A 23,597-nucleotide genomic window follows, 5' to 3' on the forward strand; every position below is an offset into this window, starting at 1 on the left:
AAAAACACAACCAGATTAGGATGCTAACACAACCGTGTTTCACAGGTTTCAGCTTCATATTCTGAACCACAACCAGTGTTGTTTTCATCAACGATGACAAATTTATTTAGTTGACGAACCTTTTTTTCATGACGATAACGAGACGATAACGAGCTAAAAATGGCTCTCTGATGACCAAAACATGACGAGACGTTTGTGAGATTTCGTTGACGAGACAAGACAAAAACGTTCAAGGGCTGATTGTCCAACATTAAAAACATGACATTTCTGCCTGTTGTGAGCGAAATCTGTCAGTCAGCAATGCTGCTGCACCTTGGCCACGCCCACCACCTGACCTGCAGCACACAGACAAGCAGTTTATTCATTCATAGATGAATCATGACGGCAGCGTCGACGAAGGGGTTCGGTGGAAGCGATGAAATGATATATGGACATATTTTAACTATGATCCATCATAATTCTACTGGCAGACCAGGTCAAGATGAGCATGTGTTCCTCATCCTTTGCTCATATTTTGGACATGTGTGTGTTCAGGGTGGAGTTTTACTCTTCAGAAAATTCTCAGAAATAAAGCCACAGTTACCAAAGTCAGGATGTTGTTACTCTTTGCTTTTATGGAGTAATTGACTCCACAGTTAGCACTTTATCTGTGCAACGCATAACCCTAAGTAGATCAGAAAGTATCTGCTGTTGGTTGGAAACCTTCGAAGTCTCAGACCATTCTTTTTAATTTTGTAATTATTAATGAAAATAACCAAACAACAAGCTCACAATGTGTTGCTTTATGTTGAACTTATAGAACTGCTATTTTCTTGTGTGACATTTTTGTGTGATGAAGCAGGACATCAGTTCATGAATAAAGATGAAATGTAGAAATAAAAGGTTTCTGCCCAACAGCAGTTAAGTAAAACACGGCAGCATCACATCCCTGTTGATGGGAAAGTCTCAGCTAAAGCAGTCAGTCTGGTAAAGGATCTGATTATTATGCAAAAGCATTAAGGTTAACTTTTTTATGAATTGCAATACTTGTTATAGCCTGTTAACCTTGCTACCACTTTTATATGTATTACATATAAACTTAACGTATATATATATAATATATATATATATATATATATATATATATATTATATACATATTACGTGCGTCTCACGTATTGACCTAAATTAATTTGTTTAGACTAATACTTTTTTTTATTTGACTAAAACTAGACTAAAACCTTTTTTAGTTTTCGTCGATTAAAACTGGACTAAAACTATCAAACTTAGAAATGACTAAAATATGACTAAAACTAATAAGCATTTCCGTCCTGAAGACTAAAACTAAGACTAAAACTGAGCTGTCTGCCACAAACAACACTGAACACAGCTGGGCAGTAACGCATGTTTGGAGGGCAGTAACTCTTATCTTGGATCTCTGCCGTACTCGTCATTGTTCAGAGTTCTTCTGGTGGTGGACAGGAACATGATTATTTGTCAATGTAAAAGTCGCCTCTGGGTTTCTTTGTGACCTCAGAGTATTGCATGAATTGCTCTTGTCCTGAATTTTCTCTATTGTGCTTAGTCCAAATATAGATTGTTGGAGATCAAAATCTTTACACATGGTTTTGTAATCTTTTCCAGCACCATCGACTCGAAATCTCTTTGCTGGTCACATGACAGATTAAAAAATAAATAAGAAAACACAGTAAACATCAGATAATGTTTTTTTGTTTGTTTGTTTTTTTTTAATGAAACAGAATGCCCACTTCATTACTGTTCACTCATCTACTCATCTGGAAACATCTACCTCTAATTTAACTTTCAAATGACCTCAGACTCACAAAGTTTTGCCCCTTAAATAAGTGAACAGGTGTGAGCCCAAACTGGATAAATATATTCACTGCTATATTTCTTGTGAGTGCGCTTAACAATGTAGAATCAACAAACTAGTAACTTGTAAGAAATCCACCCACCCAGCTACCCACCCATCCATCCATCTCATTTCTGTAATCAAGCACTTCTGTGGTTGTCCTTCTACTGAATTTGGGAAGGACCTTGCCTGAAACTTTCAACCTGAACTGCCAGGTGCAGTTTCTGCAGTGGATTGTGAACATCCACAGTCTCATCCAAGTACCTTCCTCTCTTCTTCTCATACTCTTTTCCCACCTACTACAGTAATATTAGGTGACTCTGTAATTAGGAACACTTGGTTCTTTAATGTAATAACATGATGTTTTCCAGGTGCAACAGTTTCTGTAAATTTTGCCAACCTTCTAGATCTTCTGCCCTGTCTCTTGACAGAGACTGGAAGTAACCCCTCGGGAGTTGGAGCACACAAAAAAGGAGTTTTACTTTCTATTTGATTTTTTTTTAAAAGATACTGCATAATCCATTTTTATCTCAGGCCCCATCCCTACCTTCGGTCGTGGGGCTGATCAATTTAGTAGAGTTCTTAGTCTCAATGCATGGCTGCAATCTCCCAGCAGAACCCAAAACATTGGTTTTTATTGATAATTTTAATCTGGTCTGGGATTGTGTCTTTTTTCCAAAGGGATGCGATCCATCCTAACAGATAGGGTTGCCATATGCCTTCTGCTAATCTACAGCACACTGTACAGTTTTATTCATGTAACTGACTACAATTTACATGCTCCATGCATGTTTTAGACCCATTATTCTTTTTCTGGTCCCTCCATAGCTCTAATTCCAGACTGCTCTACCTCCGATTCTCCAATGACATCATTCCCAGAATAGGTTCTTGTTCCATTGTTCCCCTCTTTAGAGGCAGTAGAACCGGTGATTGATGCTTGTTCATTGGGCACTTTCAAACAGGTTTTTCGGCTTGACTTTAATAATTTAATCTTTCCACTGATGATTTTTTATCATATTCCTGTCATTTCTGGGAGACATTGGAGATTACATATATATATATGTATATATATATATATACACACATATATATATATATATATATATGACTAACCCAAGGCCTCGCTGTCAGCACCATTGCCTTGTTGTGAAGTGGATTAAGGACACGACAAGCAGTCTTCTTCAGGTCATCCTTGGAAAAAAGTCTCTAAGTTGTCACTAAGCAGCTTATTGGTGTCCTACAGAAACACAATGTCAAAGTGATGCAGCACATTGTTCTGTTCTGGTGCTACATGATCTCTGCTCTGTTTTTGAAACTGTAGATAATAATTTATTGATTGATAGACTCAGACAGTGGGTTTGAATATCAGGGATGGCTCTTGAATGGTTCTCATCATACCTTTTTGGTAGATCCTTTTTAGTCAATGTGGACAGTTTGACATTATTTTCTGATCACTGGTCCTCAGGGTTCTGTTCTGGGCCCACTGCTATTTGCCTTGTACATGATTCCTCTGAATCATTTCATGGGAATATTTGAAGGTGTATCACTGTTATGTAGATGATATTCAGTTATACGTTTCTTTTGAACTTAATGACTCCTACAAATGATGTGTCTTGTTAAGCTGCATCAATGACTGGATAAACAATAACTTCCTTAAACTAAACGCTATTAAAACCGAGGTCCTTGTCTCTGCTCCATCTGCTTTGGCTCCAAGTATAATATAGATATTATTACTTATACTTTACTTATCATTTACGCCTTTCTTTCCTCCTGTTTAGATTACTGTAATTCTCCTTTTACAGGTCTGAGCAGTTTATCCCTGAACTGCCTGCGGGTGGCTGGAGCATGTGTCTGGTCGTTCTCATTTTTTGCTATTGAAGGTGTGCATGGTGAAGCCAGATCAAACGAAGTTGTCCCCAGAATAAACACACCAGTCAGTTGCAGGATAACAGTGATACAGTGATCCAACTTTTTAAAAACATATGTAACACTGGTATTGTATCAAGATGGTGCCAAATCAGACTGGTCAAATATTCACAGCGTTAAAGTCAACATAGTATGGCTGTGTTGCACAAAAGTTCATACTTTTGCATCTTTTTGTGAAAAATGTGAAACGTCAGTGTATGTTAATCAGAAATGTTTATAAGTCCTTTATGCAAGTCCAGGTCAAGTCTCAAGCCAAGTCACTTTTAGTTGTAAAAAAATGCAACATCTGCCACCTGGTCTGCTTAGAAGAATGCACTATAATAGTCAACAGCTCTGATTTTTAGCTTAAATTGACAAATCGCTGCTGTCGGGCGCAAACCTCCTATGTCCAAAAAAGGATTAAAACTGTATGGTTTTTGTAATAATGGACATAATCACATCAAACTTGGTATTGTGTTTGACATCATATATCTTTGGTTAGATATTTGTAAAACTACAGACAGACATAAAGGGTGACCAATAGTACTAATTTATGAGGAAAAGCAAATCATGAATTTTGGATATAGGAGGTTTTTGCCTGACAGCAACAAAATGCTCTGTCCCTCTTCTGTGGACAATTTCTTTGCCTTACTGAATTAGGAAAACCTGTAGATGAAGATGAAATTTTATGCAGATTAATAAATATGTTCTTAACATAACTTAAGAGTTTTTAATGTAAACCAAAATTCATCTTGACCCACACAGAAAATTTAAAATACTAATACTGCAATTCATAGCAGGGCCAATGTGCTGTACTTCCTTACATTCCTAAATCAGCAATATCAGCAATAAACAGACCGAGTAAAACTGCATTGTTTACATTGGGTTTGATCCCAGTTTGGTCCCAGTTTAACATCATTATGCCAAAGTCAGGAGTTTATGGAAACTGTTCAGTAAATGGCTCTTATTCTTCTAAAGCCAAATATATACCAACACAGATTTAATGCAACTGAGCATCAGATCTTCTCCTCCAGGGAATCTGGTCATAGAAAGTGGTTTTCAAAGGACATTTGCTAATGTTCCAAGCAAATTCTTCAGGGATTGTTGCACCAAAAAGGCCCACCACAATGCAGGTGAACAAATAGGACTCAACCTCAGTAAAGCACTACAAGTGCAAATATATTTTTTTGTTTTCCTTTAAGCTCCCATCACACATAATCTTAGTGCTTGGAAACCAAACACTGCTGATTCAGAAAGGAGCATAAGGAAAGATGAACACATACACATACACACAAAATCCATTTGTCTTCATTATTGTATTATATGGTATGAAGGTTTATTTAACTTGGCAGATCAAGAAAGAAACCACATGTGAACAGAACCTACACACTATTTCAATTTTAAAAGTTTTATGTATTGGGACACGAAAAAAAAAAAAAAAAAATCCAGGTCATATAATTGTGCAAATACAACCTCAGATGAAAAACATGTCAAATGACACCCAGCCATAATTCATTAGACAAAAAACTAGTTCAAAATGTAGATTTAGTGTGTGAAAACTACTTCTTATGACTTCCATTGGAATTAGGAGGGTAAGCAGCAACCAGGTACTGCAAGTGTGAGAACCTCTGTTACGGCCCCTGCCTATTGCTGGCAGCTGTGGCTCATTCTGCCTGGAGGCTCTGTCTGGAGTGGCTGGAACCGGCACGCCTCTGTCTCCGCTCCTCTGATTGGCCATTCCTGGACCAATCAGGCTGCAGCTTGTTAAGAGCTGAGGCTGAAAAGGCTGCAGCCGAGGCCATTCTGGGGGGGAAGCTGTGAATGGCACAGGCTGCTTCCCCTCACTTAGTCTTTGTGTGTCCGTGGTAGGAACGTGGCTGATTAGCACAGGTGGCCTCGTTCCGAGTTATGGCGAATTTTGGTGGTGGCAAGGCCTACTGAGTGCTCGCTGTGCTTCGTGTGAGTGAATCTTTTGTGTGGCAGACCATTATTTGGACAGAGCAGGAGGATTCCTTGCTGTGGTGTGTCCCATGTGGGGACTTCGGATGGTTTGTTTTTAGTTTGGATTCATCTTAGTTTACGCACTCAGTTCAGTTCAGGCTCTGCTACACTTTAGTTTGTGTTTCTGCCATAGTGTTTATTTTTGATTTGGTGTTGGGCTAGATTAGGGTTTGGTTTTGGTTGTGACTTCCGTCACTTTAGTTTATGGATCTGCTGCTCTTTTGTTTGGTTTTAGCTTCACCAAGTCTCTGTACAGTCTTTTGGTTTTCACTCTGTGGTTTTTGGTATAGGTTTTGGTATGTTTCTTTCAGCAGGTCCGCAAACCCCAGCACTTGTTTATTTTGTGTACTTTTTTGTTACAGGTTTTCACTCATCGTTCACTTTTACCATCTGTCCCCAGCGTCATCTTTTGTTGTGCCCATTCATGCCCCTGAATCGGGTCATAACAACCTCTATAAAATAAGTTTGTTTTGTTTGTTGATCTTGAGAATTCATGTTTAACAAAGTGCCAAAAACTGGACTTTCAGAGTTGAAAGGCTACATCAGTTTATTACTACTAAAGGTGGATCTATCATCTTTTGACACACTACTTCCACACACTTCAACTTAGTTTTTGTTATTCTACTGCACTGTGCAATATGTCGTATGTTGGTAATCAGAGGTTGTACTTACATAATTTTACAGTTATTCTTAAGTCATTCCTAGAGCCATCGTTGCACAGCAGTGTCCTGAGGCTGAGAAATTACACTTCACAACCTTTTCCCCAGGATGCGTGACTTTACAGCAGCATTTCGCTTTATGGCACCATGTCACACACCAGCAACTGGATATCAACACACTGGCTGTTCTCAATGTGCACTGCTGCTGATTTATCAAGATTTTCTTACTTTGGTGCCCCCTAACAATGGCTAATTCAACATCTATCTTGCATCCAGTCTCTTCTCTGGACTTCTGGGGTGGACGCTGGCACGTCTGGTCGCCGCTACCCACCGGTAAAAGTTTTTAAGTGTTTTTTAAAGTGTTTTTTTTCTTAATTCCTCCATTCTTTTCGGATTTTAATCTTGTGATTTTTAAGTGTGGTTGATTACCTGCCCTATCACCTCGGCGTCTACTGGTCCACCTGGCTATCTTAGCAGAAATGTGGGCCAGCAAGCTGTATGTCTGCCTTCTGCTCACCTGGTCGCTCCTGTCGTCCTGCCTTCGTCCAGTGGCTGGACTACACCGCTACCCAGCAGCTGAGTTACTCTGGTTCCACCGACATCAGTCTACCCTCCTACCACCGGCCGAGCTTCACTTCCACCCGGACATCGCTTTCCTTCCCCGCCGGAGATACATCCACCGCGGGTCTCGCCGCACTGTCCATAACAGGAGCTCCTCCACGGAAATTAAATCCATCTGGTCCACCTCTCGTCGTCCTCCTAGAAACACCGGTAGGGCTGCTAATCACGGGGTGTTAGCAAGCTTAGCAAGGTCGGCTAACCCCCCGGTCAAGCTCAACAACTCCACTGTTCACTTCGGTCTGCTCAACATCCATTCTCTCACGAACAAGGGTCATCTCATTCAGGATCTCCTCATAGACCGTAAGCTTGACTTTCTTTGCTTGACAGAAACTTGGCAGTCATCAAACGACTTCTCTCAGCTAAACGAATCTACACCACCGGGGTTTGTTTACATCTGTCATCCTCGTAGTTGTGGGCGTGGCGGTGGTCTCGCGGTACTTCACCGCGACAACTGGAAAGTCATGCCAGTCTCGGTACCCGCTTTCAGCTCCTTTGAGTGTACTGTTTTCACTCTCCCTGGACCGACCCCCACCACCGTCGCCACAATATATCGCCCCCCAAAGCCGCATAAGGACTTTCTGGATAATTTCACCACGCTACTCACTCAGCTTTCCACTCTCTCCCCAAACATAATGCTCCTGGGGGATTTCAACATTCATGTTGACAATATCAATCTTCCCCTCACTCGGGATTTCCTCTCATGCCTGGACAGTTTTGGACTACAACAACACATCCACTTCCCAACACACACAAAAGGACACACTCTGGACTTACTCATCTACTCTGGCATCTCTCCCTCCAACCTCTCATCCACTGTTGTCCTTGAAACCGATCATTTACTGCTCACTTTTGACACTGCCCTCACTCTCACTTCTGTAAAATCCCCTCGCCTCATTTCATTTAGGAATGTAAAGGACATTAATATCGACACACTCTGTTCAAAAGTTGACAGCATCTCTCTCCCGGACAATCTTCACGACCCCAACGCACTACTTGAGCATTACAACAATAGCCTGATCACCATTCTAAACTCTCTTGCCCCCCTCAAAACCCGGACTGTCTCCTTTGCATCCTCTGCCCCCTGGTACACTCCTGAACTCCGGTCTTTAAAAGCCAAAGGACGTCAACTGGAACGGCTGTATAAGAAAACTGGACTTACCATTCACAAAGAACTGTACATGACTCACATAACTCTCTATAAGGACTCCATTTCAAAAAGGAAATCTGCTTATTACTCTGGACTCATCTCATTGAATGAAGGAAATTCTAAAACCCTTTTCTCTCTACTGCATAACATTTTTCAACCCCCCCACTCTCTGCCGCCCCATCTCTACTCCACTGACACTTGCAATTCTCTGTTGTTATTCTTCACCCAGAAAATCTCCAACATCCACCAACACCTCTGCTCCAACTCTGTGTCTCCTCACACACCTGACCCAGTCATGCAGACTGTACCTTTTTCTCATTTTCTACTCCCTGATCCATCTGAGATTACCGGCCTCATCCAAAAATCAAAGCCCTCTACGTGCCACCTTGATCCCATGCCCACACTTCTTGTCAAATCCTCACTCCCCTCTCTGCTTCCCCTCATAACTGCCATTATTCACTCCTCCCTTTCTACTGGTGTTGTTCCATCTTCCTTCAAAACTGCTTCAATCACCCCCATTCTGAAAAAATCTGGGTCAGATCCCAATGACTTCAATAACCTCCGTCCTATCTCCAATCTGCCCTTTCTGTCTAAGATCCTGGAAAAAACAGTCGCTTCTCAACTTCATTCCCATTTATCCAACAATAATCTCTATGAGCCTTTTCAATCTGGTTTTCGCCCCCGTCACAGCACAGAAACAGCCCTTATTAAAATTACCAATGACCTTCTCCTTGCAGCTGACTCTGGTTTTCTCTCCATTCTCATCCTCCTTGACTTAAGTGCTGCTTTTGACACCATATCCCATTCCATCCTCCTCAGCAGACTCTCCTCACTTGGTGTCACCTCTACTCCCCTTCTTTGGTTTCAGTCTTATCTCAGTGGCCGCTCTCAGTTCATCAAACTCAAATCTTTCACTTCTGATCCCTCCCCAGTCTCCACAGGTGTGCCCCAAGGTTCTGTCCTGGGGCCTCTTCTATTCATCACCTATCTCCTCCCCCTTGGTCTCATCTTCCGTAAATTCAATATCTATTTCCACTGTTACGCGGATGACACCCAGCTCTACCTGTCCTGTAAACCAAATTCCACGCTCCCACCTACCTCCCTCTCTGCCTGTCTCCTGGAAATAAAATCCTGGTTCACCACCAACTTCCTAAAACTGAACAGTAATAAAACTGAAATTCTCCTCATTGGTACCAAATCCACCCTTTCCAAAGTTAATAGTTTCTCCCTCACCATCAACAGCGCCTCAGTTTCCCCCTCCCCTCAGGTCAAGAGTCTGGGTGTCATCCTCGACAGCACCTTATCATTCACCTCACATATCAATAACATCACCCGTTCAGCCTATTTCCATCTGCGTAATATCAACCGTCTTCGCCCCTCCCTCACCCCCCACACCACCTCTATCCTGGTGCACAGCCTTGTCACCTCCCGCCTGGATTACTGCAACTCTCTCCTCTTTGGCCTCCCACAAAAATCCATTCATAAACTCCAAATGGTTCAGAATTCTGCTGCCCGCATCATCACCCGAACTCCTTCCATTCATCACATCACTCCCATCCTGCAAGAACTCCACTGGCTTCCCATCAAGTACAGGATAGAATACAAGATTCTCCTCCATACATACAAATCCATACATAAACTCTCACCCCCTTACCTCTCAGATCTTCTCCACATAGTCACCCCTTCCAGATGTCTTCGCTCCTCCTCTTCTATCCATCTCTCTGTCCCTCCTGCCCGTCTCAGCACCATGGGGAGCAGAGCTTTCAGTCGCTCTGCTCCCCAGCTCTGGAACGCACTTCCTCCTGACCTCCGCAATACCGATTCTCTCCTCATCTTCATTTCCAAACTCAAAACTCATCTTTTCAGAACAGCATACTCTCTGTAACATTATTTTCAATCACATCCTCGCCACTCTGCCCTTTATGTTTAGATTTTTAGATTGTGTTGTATATGTCTGCCTCTCCTGTACTTTTAATGTTTTATTATTTGTTTGTACAGCGTCCTTGGGTGCCCTGAAAGGCGCTTTAAATAAAATGTATTATTATTATTATTATTATTATTATTATTATTATTATTCTCTGAGACCTCTCCAGCCAATAAAAGTCTGATGTTGACTTTTTCTCTGTCACTGTCACTCATCCTTTCTAAATGGAAATTGTCTCCTACATTTTGTAAACAAACCTTAATGCTTCTCAGGTAGACTTCCTGGGGTGAAAGTCCCCAGGTTGCCCATTTTGTAGTTTTAAACTATTTAATTGTTTCAGCCGAATATATATATATATATATATATATATATACATTCTTTATGTACAGTTGAATAACTCAGCATCCAGGATGGGGTTCAGTCTATTTTTTTCAAAGAACAAATTGTTTTTCATTTATATGTTTTGTTTTTGTTTTTTTTTCAGTAAGCAAAGATCAACCAAATAAGTCAATTACTAATATACACACTTGGCACTACATAAAACATGAGATAAATAAGTATAGTCTGCATACCAGAAGCTGCCCATTAAAATTTTTTTTTTTTTTTTTTTTTTAACTTGTACTGTCCAGCATACATACAGAACGGTGGTCTGTGTGCCATATTTTGCCAGACAGATTTGCTCTACAAAGGGAGACGTTTTATATAAATGGCTTCCCTTGATGTTTGGAATATTTTTATTATAATCTTATTTATAATGAGGGTGGCGTGGATCAGCAAGGTAGAGTGGTAGTTTTGTAACCTGAGGGTTGCCGGTTCGATCCTCGGCCAAGTCAAGTTCATGTCTAGGTATCCTTGGGCAAGACACCAAACCCCTAATTGCTCCTGATGGGTCATGGTTGAGCTCCCCTGGGCCCCCACCACAGCAACCTGGCCCTCCAACCCAGGCCAGCCCCCAGACAGCCCCGGCCCCTCGGCCACCCCCCGGCCTGCCCCCAGTGAGCACCAGTCCCTAGGCCACCAAGGCCCCGTATCTGGTCAGATACACAGTGACCCACCCGACCACCGACCCAGAGAAACCGCCAGGGCCGATTTGTCTACAAGGGTTAGGTCCCCCACCCACCCCCACCCCCGACCCTCAAGGAATGACAAGACCCCAGCACCCCTTCCCACTATGTGATGTGATTAATCAGCGGGGTCCAGGGAGACTGAGAGTTAACTAATTGGTGTTTAATGGATGCCGATTCAGTCTCTAGACTGATGTGATCCAACAGGAGATATCTGTACTGGTTAATATTTAGATTGTTTTTAGACCAATTCACTAGAATAGTTTTCTTTGCAATACACAAGGCATACATAAGGCATACATAAGGTGAGGACCATGTGTGCTTTGTTAGTGTTCATATTGATGTCACTTAAGTCACCTAGTAAACAAAGTTTAGGACATGCAGGAATGTTATGTCTGGAGGACTTTGTATTGTATGAGTTGTAAATTTGGGCTGTCTGTCATATTAAAGACATTAAGACATATTTGTAGCCAAAATGGTTGACTAGGATTGATGGATCAATCTATCTCCCATTTTGAAGTAGGTAGGGAATTTGAATCATCTATTTTTGCCATTAATCTGTATATTTTTTAAAGTAACTTTGGGGTACAAGTTCCAGGTCTGTTTGGTGAAGGGGGAATTTTGTGTGTATTAAGGTTTTGATTTGTTGATGTTCTAAGAATCTGTTGCTGTTAATCTCATATTGTGATGAGAGAGATAAAATGTCACAAGGACAAGATGGTGGACCCAAGGAGCAGACAGAGCTGTAGAACTGAGAACAAAAAGGTTTATTTGAAGACCAAAAGTGTCTTGTGAGCTGGTAGAAACAGCGAGCAGGCAGACAGCTCATCCTCGGTCTGTAGGGGCTGAGTTGTGCAGGCGTGACTCTGGATCTGGAAGGTTTAAACAGGATTCTCTGGAAGACAATGCAGATTTAAAACCAGACCAGATACCAAGAGTTGGTAGTTCAACGCTCTGGCGTCGAGTGAAGGAAGGATGTGGTCTAAATACTCTGCTGGTGGATGAGTAGATGACCGGTAGCTGTGATGACTAGATGAATGGCAGCTGCGCCATAGGAACCTGTCTGAAGAAACAACCACACCCACAAAACACAAAGGAGGAAACTAACAAAAATGGCGGACACTAGAGTCCAGAGTCCATGACATAAAATGTTTCTGTTATGGATAATATGTATTTAATAAGTATTTAATTCCTTTGCTAATCCATTGGTTAAAATTTAGCATATTTTTGTTTAGTAGAATATCAGGATTGTCCCAGATAGGTGTGAGTTTACATGGTATTTTGGAGGAGTTGGTTTTTCAAAGAATTTCTCACCATGCTGTCAGAGAAGTGCTGATGTTGACACTTTTGAAGCATTTTAGCGTTACGCTGAAAAAAGGAAGATTGGAAATTTCCAAATTATCACAAAATGTTTGTTCTATGTCTATCCACAGGTCATCTAGTGGTCTAGGTTTAAGCCACTTTAGGACATAATGCAACCTATTAGCTAGGAAGTAATGTTGAAAGTTCGACAGGTCTAATCCTCCCTATCTTTAGGTATCTGTAAAGTTTTGAAACTGATCCTGGGTGGTTTATTTTTCCAGAGAAATTGGGAGATGTGTAATTCTAGCGATTTAAACCAGGTGGAAGGGGGTTTCATAGGAATCATAGAAAACAAGTAGTTGACTTTGGGTAGAACCATCATTTTTATAGTGGCAACCCTCCCCATAAGTAAAATGGGTAGAGATTTCCAGCGAGTGAGATCATCTTCTATAGTCTTAAGAAGGTGAATGTGGTTAAGCTTTGTTAGTTCTGAGAGCCTGGAAGGAATATTTACACCCAGGTATCTAATGTTACCTGATTGTAAGGTGATGCTGGGTAGATTTTGAAAGCTAAAGTTGATGGGTAGACCAGTGCTCTTAGACCAGTTAATAGAGTAGTCAGAGAGTGACAAGAATTTATTAATTAATGAGATTGTTTCAGATAGAGTTCTGGAGGAATAGTAAAACATCATCAGCATAAAGACTTATTTTATGAAACATATTTTTGGACTGAATGTCTTTAATAGCTTGATTTTGTCTAATCACAGCAGCTAACGGTTCAATAAATATAGAAAAAAGTGAGGGGGATAGTGGACAACTTTGTCTGGTACCTCTTTGTAGATTAAAACTTGGAGAGGTTTGATCATTCATTCTGATACAAGAACTATATAAGATTTTAATCCAGTTAATGAAAGATGGTCCAAAGCCAAATCTGTTTAAAGTAGCTAGTAAATATTTCCAGTCAAAAACTTTCTCTACATCTAAAGAAACTATTTTTGTTTCCAAGTTATTGATGGTAGAATAATCTATTATATTAATTAGTCTCCGCATGTTAACAGAGGAATATCTGCCCTTTATAAAGCTTGTTTGATCAGGGTGTATAATGAGAGGAGTTACTTTCTCTAACCTTCCAGCTAATATGTGTCTGTAGCTATGATATAGGTCTGTAGCTAGATGGTGTTGTGGGGTCTTTACCTGGTTTTAATAGTACAGTGATGTGGCAGAGTTTATGTTTGTGGGTTAGTAACATTTACCTGTCATGGTTGCTGCCTGCACTTCCCTAATCAGGCTCATTTGCGCCACCTGGAGCAGCCCTGATTGCCACACCATTGTCATCTGTTCCCCACTCCTTTTAAACTCTTTCCTGTTCAGGCTTCCTTGCCAGATGGTCAACTATTCTTCCCCTGTTGATATCCAGCCTTCCTCTTGTTTGTTCTAGATTCCCGTTGCCAACCCTGATACGTACTGTATCTTGGATCTCCTGCTGCCTGTTCCCCTGTTGGGTCTTCTTGCTTTCTGCTTATTTGGACACTATCTCTGTTTCGGACTGACTACTGAACCCTGCTTGCCCGATAAATATCTGCCTCTCACCTCACTGTTATGGGATAGGGATCCCTGAAATCAGATCAGAAATACTTTATTAATCCCTTGCAGGGATAACTAGGTTATCTCTCAAGCTACGAGCCTGTAGATCTAGGACTAATTCTTTATTTTTTTTCATTTTCCACTGATAGTCAGCTTACTCCTTCGGTAAGGGTTTTCACAGAGTCTCTGAGGGCGTTGTTCTTCGTAGCAAGAGCTTCCACATGCATTCGGCTATATTCCAAACTTTCTTTTAAAGATTGAAACTCATGATGAAGAACTTCCAGCAGCGAGATCCGGGCATCGAGGCTGGATAGCTTCCCATCGATGGAGATTAAGATATCCGTCGTATTGCTGCCGGTTGGAGAAACTGGACTGGTCGCTTTGGGAGAACCTGCCGGGGGAACCCTTTTGGAACTGGAGCTGGTTTTGGAGGCCGTCACCGCAGTGTTGTTGGATTTCCTCATTACGATCTGCTGGAAGCTTTCTTCGATGAAATCCATTGGGCTGGTGAGATCTTCTTTGCTGTGATCCAGAGAGACCGGGTTGGTGTGGTTTGGAATATCGAACTTGTCGCCCCCGGTTAGCATAGGGCTTTTGTCTGTTTCAGTGGCACGCCATGTTGATCCTGCCAAGTCTTGCCAAGTCTTGCCGAGTCTCGTGTTACAGCATTCTCCTCTTTACAGCGTTCACTCCCCTACAGCATTCACTTCCTCTATGCCCCTTATAAAGTTTAATGTGTGTGACATTAAGGGCACCGCCCCTTCAGACATGAAGGGCGATTGGAGACATTTCTCCATATATGCAACCACAAGAGGTCACCTGATACAATCAGGTGATGAACCACAGGTGTGAAAATACTGTCTTTTTTTTTATTTACAAATATTTACAAGATATTTCTAGAGGGATGGAACAAAAATATACAGATACATAAAGTGCACATAAACCACATGGCTCACACAATAGTAGCAGAACAAAATAAACAACATCAGGCTAGCTACTAGGGAAACAACGTAAACAGCGATAGCTAGTTCCTAGACACACAAAGTGATGAAGAATTTGAAGCTAGCAAGTCACCAAACCACAACACAAAAACAAAACAATAACTACATAAAACATGCCCACGTAAGGATGAGATAATGATGCATGACCAGAAAGATCAGGTTCACCAGCTTTAGGAGGATTAATCCTTTTTGTGTATTAGTAAAAAAACAATATTGAAATCTGTCTAATTGCCATTGAGATGTTATGAACAGATGAGAGGTCTGTTTCTTGTGCCATCCTATTATTTCCTGTGTATATTTCAAAATGCCCCATGACCAGAAAATCCTAGAATTTTACTGATTGTGGGTCATGAACATCTATATTTTAGAGTGCCATGGCAGAGATTGTATAGCAGTCATTTAGCAATAAAAGGTGGATGACATGATGTTGAAACAATAAAGTCCAAGTTGCTCCAAACCAAAGGTAATAACCTTCTATACATTTTCTCTGGACACCACTGGTGTTTATGTGGATGAAAAAGTCATTGTATGGCACTTTTTTTTTTTTTTTTTTTTTTTTAGACAGGTTGGCACTAAAAAACAGTGATTAATTTATTGATTAATAGATTAATTTTCTTTCATAGAATAAAAGAATAAAATTTCTGTTAAACTGCTGATAAACCACATTTTGGTCAGTAGAAATATTCTTAAAATGAGCAACAAATGAGAGAAACAATGCCACGTGGACACAAATCACGTCCACAACAAACAATAACAAGACAAAAAAAAAAAAAAAACGGATTGAACAAAAACACACTTAAAGTTGTCCCACTTGTCAAAATGAAACTGTGATTTAATAGAAAATAGAACTACAGGCACTGGGAGGAACTCCTTCAGATGTGCATTTCCTGGTTTATATAAGGGTCCTCCATGTCTCATAAATCTATTAATACCCTGGCACCAATATGAATGTAACAGGGCCTTCAATACACCATTCCCCCTGCTCTTCAACACAACCCAGTCTCTTTTGCACGCACACACTCGACAGCTTTGTGTAGTAGCTTGTTATCAGCAGGAACCTGGGTCTGCGTGAGGTAGGAAACGTTACTGGTTCCCACCATAACTCAGCACAAACCTAATCAGTAATGGTAGCTTGATGAATGGAAGGCTTCGGTCCACACAGGCTTTTGTCGCGAGCTGCAAACAATAAGTCATATTGGTATATCTAACAATTATAACCACTCTTCAAGGACTTCTTAGCATATCCAAATGCGGTCTTAACCCCCACCACCTCTGCGCATACAACTCCCCCTGCCTCTGTTCAGCACCATTTGTGGTTTTGTGAAATGACAGGCTCCGTGTTCTCACACACAACTATATGTCACTGTTTGTGCTCACACAGTTTGACCTCCACGAGCGTATTCACAAATGTCAGAATATAGATGTGAGAAATGAAAAAACTACAGAGCAGCAGCTTAGTAAATGATAAGCTCCATGTTCTCACGCCTTGAAAGTCACAAACAGAGCATGAAACATTTGACAGACTTGTCTGAGAGCAAGATCCCAGAGATACAGAGTAGGGACCTGAACTATGAACACAATTATTTGGCTCAGTGAGGTAACTTGAGGTAAATTATGGATTCGCTACAGTGTTAACTTATACAGAATCCTAACATACTGCAAAGCAGATCACATAAAAGCATTCCAAAATACACAAACATCAATTAATCCATTTCCTACAGCTTCACCAAGGTCAGATCACAGTGGCAGCAGCTTAAGTAGGGAAGCCCAGACTTCCCTTTCCCCAGCCACTCAAAGAGACTGTTATAGAGCCTAAGTCTCGCATCAAAGTAAATCTGACTATATCTGGCCGGAACCTCTCAACCTTGCACACCAGTTCAGACTTATTCCCTACCAAAGAGGTGATATTCCTCATACTCTAAAATCAGCTTTTGTATCTAAATGTCTAGATTCCTGCATTCAGCCACCACCCAACTGGCAATGTACCCAACTTAAATTTTCTTCCCCACAGGTGGAGGTGGCAATCTTGCCCTGCTGAGCCACAGATGGCAAGGCTCAAGCGTCAGGGACTTGCTGGCGAGCTCCCCTCCCAGGCCTGGCTCCAAGAAGATGCTGCAGTTTCCCTCGTCTGGATGAGGTTTCTTTTTCATCCATTGGGATCATTGAATCAGTTTTAGTCTGGCCCCAAAACATCTTTGACTTGGGAGACAATACCAGGGGCTAATGCCCCAGACAATATAGTTCTCAGGTTTATGGAGGTCCTCAAACCCCTCCACTACGTACATAATAGAATCTCATTTTTCCTCCAAACTCTCCAGAGATTTATCCTTTGGTTTTCTCTATGAAGAAGTTTCTATTTAGAAGATAAGACTTTCATCTGAGCCATGATGAAAAGACTTGTTGTGAGGTTTGTTTTATTTAAACTGATGTGCACTAACCTTCATTGTTCCAAATAAAAACTTTGTGAAATGTACATATTAAACACATACTGGTCTTTTTTCACTAGCATCATTCCTGGTTTTAGCTGCAGACACTGTGTTGCTTTAAACCTGCATTATATGTTTGAATATTTGTTTAAAATTATGATCTGTGATGGGCAACGACATGTCCAACGTTTACCCCACCCTTTTATCTGATAGCGGCTTGGACAGAATCTAGATTTTCCACAAATCTAAATTGGATTATGCGGGAACAGAGAATGGATAAATAGATGAAGCTGGTGCCAACTTCACTTTTAAAGGATTGACTTTTGGATAGCCAGTAGCATGGCATGAATAGGCAAGAACTTGATTCAGTGGGTATGTTGCATTTGATTTGCAGTAATGGTAACACTTGGTCACTGGTGTTGCTCACGAGACAGAAATGAACACATTAATTTGAGTCTCAAGCTCAAGCTCCATCTCACAAATAAGACAAACTCATGTCTGTGACCAATTAGGTATCAATCATTAATCTAACATGGATGTTTTTGTACTGTAGGAGGAAGTCAGAGTATCCAGGGAGAGCAAGCATGCTCCATACCGAAAGGCACCAACCAAGGTTTGAACTTTCTAGATGCTTTACAACATACAAACCAACAAACCACACTACCAACCTACAAATTATGTCAGTAACCACATGAGCTCTCCCCCCAACTCGTCACACTCATTGAAGCTTAGTCAGGAGCCCACTGAGATGGGTTTTAATGCTGACAGTAACCCTGAAGTATCCTTTTAGGATGAGAAAGGTTTCTCAGAACAAGCATGCACATGTGCAGGGTAATGCCAGAAAGGTAAAACCAAATCCCAAAATACAAAATGTTAGGATGTAATTTTATTGCTTGGGAGGAAACTGAGAAGTACTATCCAAATTGAAGCTAAAGTGCTTGGTCTTCAGACATTCCCTGGAAACACACTACCGAACCAAAATATTTTTTTCTGCCAGTGTTCTTACTGACTGTTTGGGGGATTTGAAGATTTCATGTTCTTTTTATTTTAAACTTTATCTTCCAAGTCATTTACAAGTTTGGGAAACAGGCTTAATATAAAAAGAAAGACAGACTTTTATGAAAAAGAAAAGAAATGTTGTGGGAGGATGTTGGAATGACAAACCATTATAAATTCAAGAAATACGACTAATGCAAAAAAGTAGAAACTTTATTTGCAGAGGGTGCCAATTATTGGGGACCATCTTTGCTGAAGTTCATAGCCTACAGAGTCAAAGACACAAAGGGGACTTAAGTAGTAGTTATTGTATTAGTCTCCCATAGTAATGAAGGTGCTCTGCTTTGGTCATAAATGGAGTTCGGTGCCAGAGAGCACTGATAATGAAAGGGAGTCAAGGGTGTGTGTCTTTGGGCACTTTAATAACAGTGAGGTGTGTACATGTGTGTTTATGTCTGCATGCAAAGTACTTATGGGGTTCAGAGTAAGCCTGCAAGTTTGATATGTTTGGCAGGGTTCAAATGCGCACATTTACCTGTGTAGCCTGTCAAAAAGGGTGTGTGATGAATGGGAATCTCGGTATCTAGAGCCTGCTCCTCCTACAGGCTGTTTGGACATGTTCATTGAGTGACTGATGTGTGATCATGCCAATCCAATGATAATATTACAATATTTTAAATAAGCATAACATCAACTCTTTTATACAGAAATCCAGAGATGATGGAATATCTAACTCATATGAATTACAGACTGCAGCAGACTTGTTGTAATTTTTTGATAAACAAAAACACAAACACACACTTCTTAAATCTTCTCTGTCTGGTTGAGCAGCATCTTCCCATCTTCACTAGATTTAGAACTGAGTGAAAGTTTGAACAAATTATGTAGTAAGTAATTTCCTAGTGCACCACTTAGCAAATCATCAGCAACTGAGACGTGATGATTACCAACCAAACCACCGGATAAAGGAGACACAGACACATTTTATGTTTCAGGGAATGCCCATTCATTTTCTAGGGCAAGCCAGAGAGAAGATGTAAGAAGAGACCATTACAGAACATCCAAGACAGAATGAGGCCTGTAAATCCCAAGAGCACAAAGGTGGGAACCTTTTCCTCTAAACCACATAACGGATTGACTTTATCCCCGGAAACAATTCTCTTCCTCTGGGAACTTCTGCTCTGGTCTGAATGGCAAGGAGAATGGGACGATTGTGGCACTGGAAGAGGGAAATTTTGCATTTCAGCTTCAATATATCACTGTTAAATCTTGAGAATAGGGACAACTGTGGTTACATTGACAAAAGCCTTTCTGGCCTGCATACCATAATTTAAACTCAACACCAAATGTTAAAAAATTGTGAGACCCATTCTGTTGCTTGCCAGTCTGCAAGGGGGCAATGTTGTACCAGAATGACTAGACCTGATTTTTTTCCCTTATCTATCTCATTGGATGGCCATAACCAAATTAGTTCCAGTCTTCAGTGGAAAACAATATAGATATGGAGGACAAATAAGAAGAAATGTAAGGCTGCACATAGCAAATACACCAGGGAAATAATCAGTTTTTTTGAAAATACAATCTGCAGTTCTGTCCTTTTAAATGTACGATAACCTTTACGTTGTAGCAGGTAACAAGATCAAAGGTCAGTGACAGAAAAATAATATATCATTAAAAACAGTGGTAATATATCAATAAAAAGATTTTTACTACGGTGTCTCTGAATGGACAAATCACTCTGTACGTGCAGTAAGAACCTTTTGAGCTTTAAAACTGCAGCACCAGCTATTTTCAGCCAGAGAGACGGAGGGTTTCATTTACCAGGGAACACAATATTGAAAAGGCACCTGGTGCTATGGGAAATTCTCGTTGGCTATGTAGGCTGTCCCATTTCATGAGCAGTAGGCACCTTCGGAGTGCACAGACTACAGAGCACACTTCGTACATAGTCTGTGCACTCTGAATTATGTAAACCCTAAAATGGGACACAGCTACAGTTTGCCTGCTGCTCATGGACAATTGAAAAGTTTTGGCTGCTTACTTTTAGCAGAACTAGTAAATCAAAAATCAGCCATATTCAATCATTGCAGATGAGAAAATCATGTTTTGGATTGGGAAGAAGCTAAGATCTTTTGCTCTAAAAGCAATAGATGCCACTGGATCAGGGAGGCCATTGAAATCTGGAAACAGGTCCCAAGGACAATCAACAGGGATGAGGGATCCTACACCTCATCACAAACCTGGGGTACCATCTTCAGACAGCAGGGTTTATACCCCAGCTGCCATCTGATGTCTGGCATGAGTAAGAAAAGCTGACTAGACAATCATCATATAAACCTTCTAAGGAGGGCTACAGAAAGTAGCCAAAACATGTCAAGGTAAACAAGGAAGTTCATTCTTAACTGTCTTACCAAGTGAAGGTTGCCTTAATGCAACAACTACCAAAAATGTGGAGAAGAAGGTATGGTAATGTTGTTTGAACAAGAGACAGCTTGGCTAACTTGGACAGCACATTGCTCCACAACTCTGAAGATCCTGGCTTGTTTGCCTAAGGGCTAGTTCAGCTAGTTTATGTGGCTTTCAAGCTCTTGGCTGAGCAAACCTAAGCTGGCACATAGCGCATAGCTTACCCAGCTATGTGCTCCTGCAAAGTAGTCAACGGGCCTAAGATTGACCTTTGTTTAAACTGTCTTCTCTATACCTAGCTTATGTTAATATCTCATCATAGGTCTGCTTCCTCAATTCATCTCAGCACATGAAAATCAACACTAGAACAGCTAAGGCAGTCGTTTTATTGTCATTGAATTAGCATATTCAATAACTTGAATACGCAAATAAAATCACAAAGCTTTACTTGTATCTGGCCATTTCCTAAAACTATGTACATTTTCATTAAAACTAGTTTTAATATTAGCATGTAATGAACAGAGGAATTATGATCATTTCTAACTTTTTCGGCCACGTGCCTGTGCAGCAGGGGCCCGTGCAGCAGGGCAGGTGCTTAAAGTCAAAATTGGGGCACATCAAACTTGATTTAAAAAGATTATGTGAGACAGGAATCTGGTAATGACACAGCTGTTACAGTTCCATTTAACTACATGTATGTAACACAATGTACTATTATATACTGCAGTACATACAGATTTTATCTTGACATGGACATCTCAATTACAAAGCAGATGCAAGCTGGAAAGGGGGAAAGAGTGGAGATGGTCATGACAGGAAAGAGCGAATAAAAAAATGTGTACAGAGGAGCCCAGTGTTTAACTGTTTTTAGTCATTAAAGCCCCTCCTGACAGCCTGGATACTCTGGTTTGATATACTCAGTGCAGAGTGTAGAGGTGAAGATACTCCAGGCCCATCCAGAACGCTATTGAAGCAGCAAACTCTAACATCAAACTACAGACAATAAAAATAACAGAGGAGAGATATTATCTTGGCGCTATATGTCCCCATGGGAGATGCAAAGCCCCCCAACTCTTCTAGGAAGCGTCTTACTGGGCATGACCACACTACATTAGGATTCACTCTCTTGATTTTTGTGTGAGTGTGCTGGTATCTTTTAAACATGTTTTAACTATCTCCATCATGCAACTCTTTCTTCTTTTTGCTGAATGGGCCTCTCTTTTGTCCACATTACCATCTGCTGATACCCTGCAATTTCCAGCAATGGAGTTTAAGAAATGTCTCATTCTTTGCTTTTGTGAACAAAACAAACAAAAAAATGACAGCATGTAGTTCAGACTTGTCCTATGTTGAAAGAAAAATGTAAGTGTTAATAGCTCTGCCCCAGTAATATTTATGTAGCAAGTTGTTACAGAAAAGCATTGGGGTGTTCATTCAGATAAAACACAACTCATTCAGATTAACGGACAGAATAGGAATCAGTATAGGATTATATGATATGCTCTCCATGCAACTCAAACTTATGTCAAGGCAAATGTTATGTGAGCAGATTTAAACACAGTCTTTTTCTACTCCTTAAGGTAGTTAGCAGTGAAACCCTCAGATAGGGGCATGCCACCAGCAGCATCTCATTTCCATCACAGAGACGGAAAGAACCAAATCGCCCACTCATGCAGGTTTTCTTGTTGTGTCACTCAAGCACTGGATAGGCCCTGCAGCTAAGTGAAAAAGATCTTTATTTCATGCCAAAGTATTTCCACCCAGCCCTTGGTCTCAACGCGCTGGCCTGATCCTTGCCCAGACAAGCACAGGTAGGCATGGCGAACTCAGCGTGTTTGAGCAGGGAAGAGGGTTAAGTTCACTCACAATAATGCTCAGATGGGGAACAAAGGCGTGCACGTCAGAGTATTAATCACTTGTGAGTCTGTGTTGCATCAAGTCATCTGTCTCATTCATTGGAGATTAGGGACTAAGAGAAAATGTGGTTTGGATTCAACTTTGTGTTAAAGAATCTATTTACTGCATTGGTTTGTATTGGCCAGGTTTCATCAGTCTAATCACAAGATTAAAAAGGCCCTCATATAAAAATATGCTGCATCTCTTAGTCAGGCTGCAGTCATTGATGGCATTCTCTCCGTGGGACCCGGTATTTAAAAACTTTTTCATGGGTTGTTTAAGTTTTTTATGTTTTTTTTTTTGGATGTTTAAGGAATATTTAATTCTATTATTATATTATAACCATGGTTCACACACAGCACAATCATAATACAAGGGCTAGAATCGCTTCCTGTATAGCGCCACAAGTTAATAATGCAGCTACAAACTCTTTTTTTTTACACTGGTATTATGGGATGAAATTCTTTCCCAACCTCTGTAAAACTCGTAGCATCACGGAGAAGTTTTAAAAGGCAGGTTAAGCAGCTTTTATGGAACAAGGTGAATGCTGTTTAGTGAAGTGTGATGGGCTTTCACTGTGACTCATTTATAGAATGTATGTTTTTGATTTTATACTCTGTATGTCTTTGTAGAGTAAAGCTCTCTTGCTCTTGTCTTTGTTGTTTTTGCTTTAATGCCAAGGACAATGCTGGTAACAAGTTTTATATTTTAGCATGTTGTTATTTGGAATGCCTTTTTATCCTTAGATTTAACCAAATCAATCAATCAATCAATCGTTGAAACAGAACAGAACAAAACAAAAAAATCTTTGCTGT

Source organism: Melanotaenia boesemani, chromosome 20, assembly GCF_017639745.1.
Source record: "Melanotaenia boesemani isolate fMelBoe1 chromosome 20, fMelBoe1.pri, whole genome shotgun sequence".
Lineage (NCBI taxonomy): Eukaryota > Metazoa > Chordata > Actinopteri > Atheriniformes > Melanotaeniidae > Melanotaenia > Melanotaenia boesemani.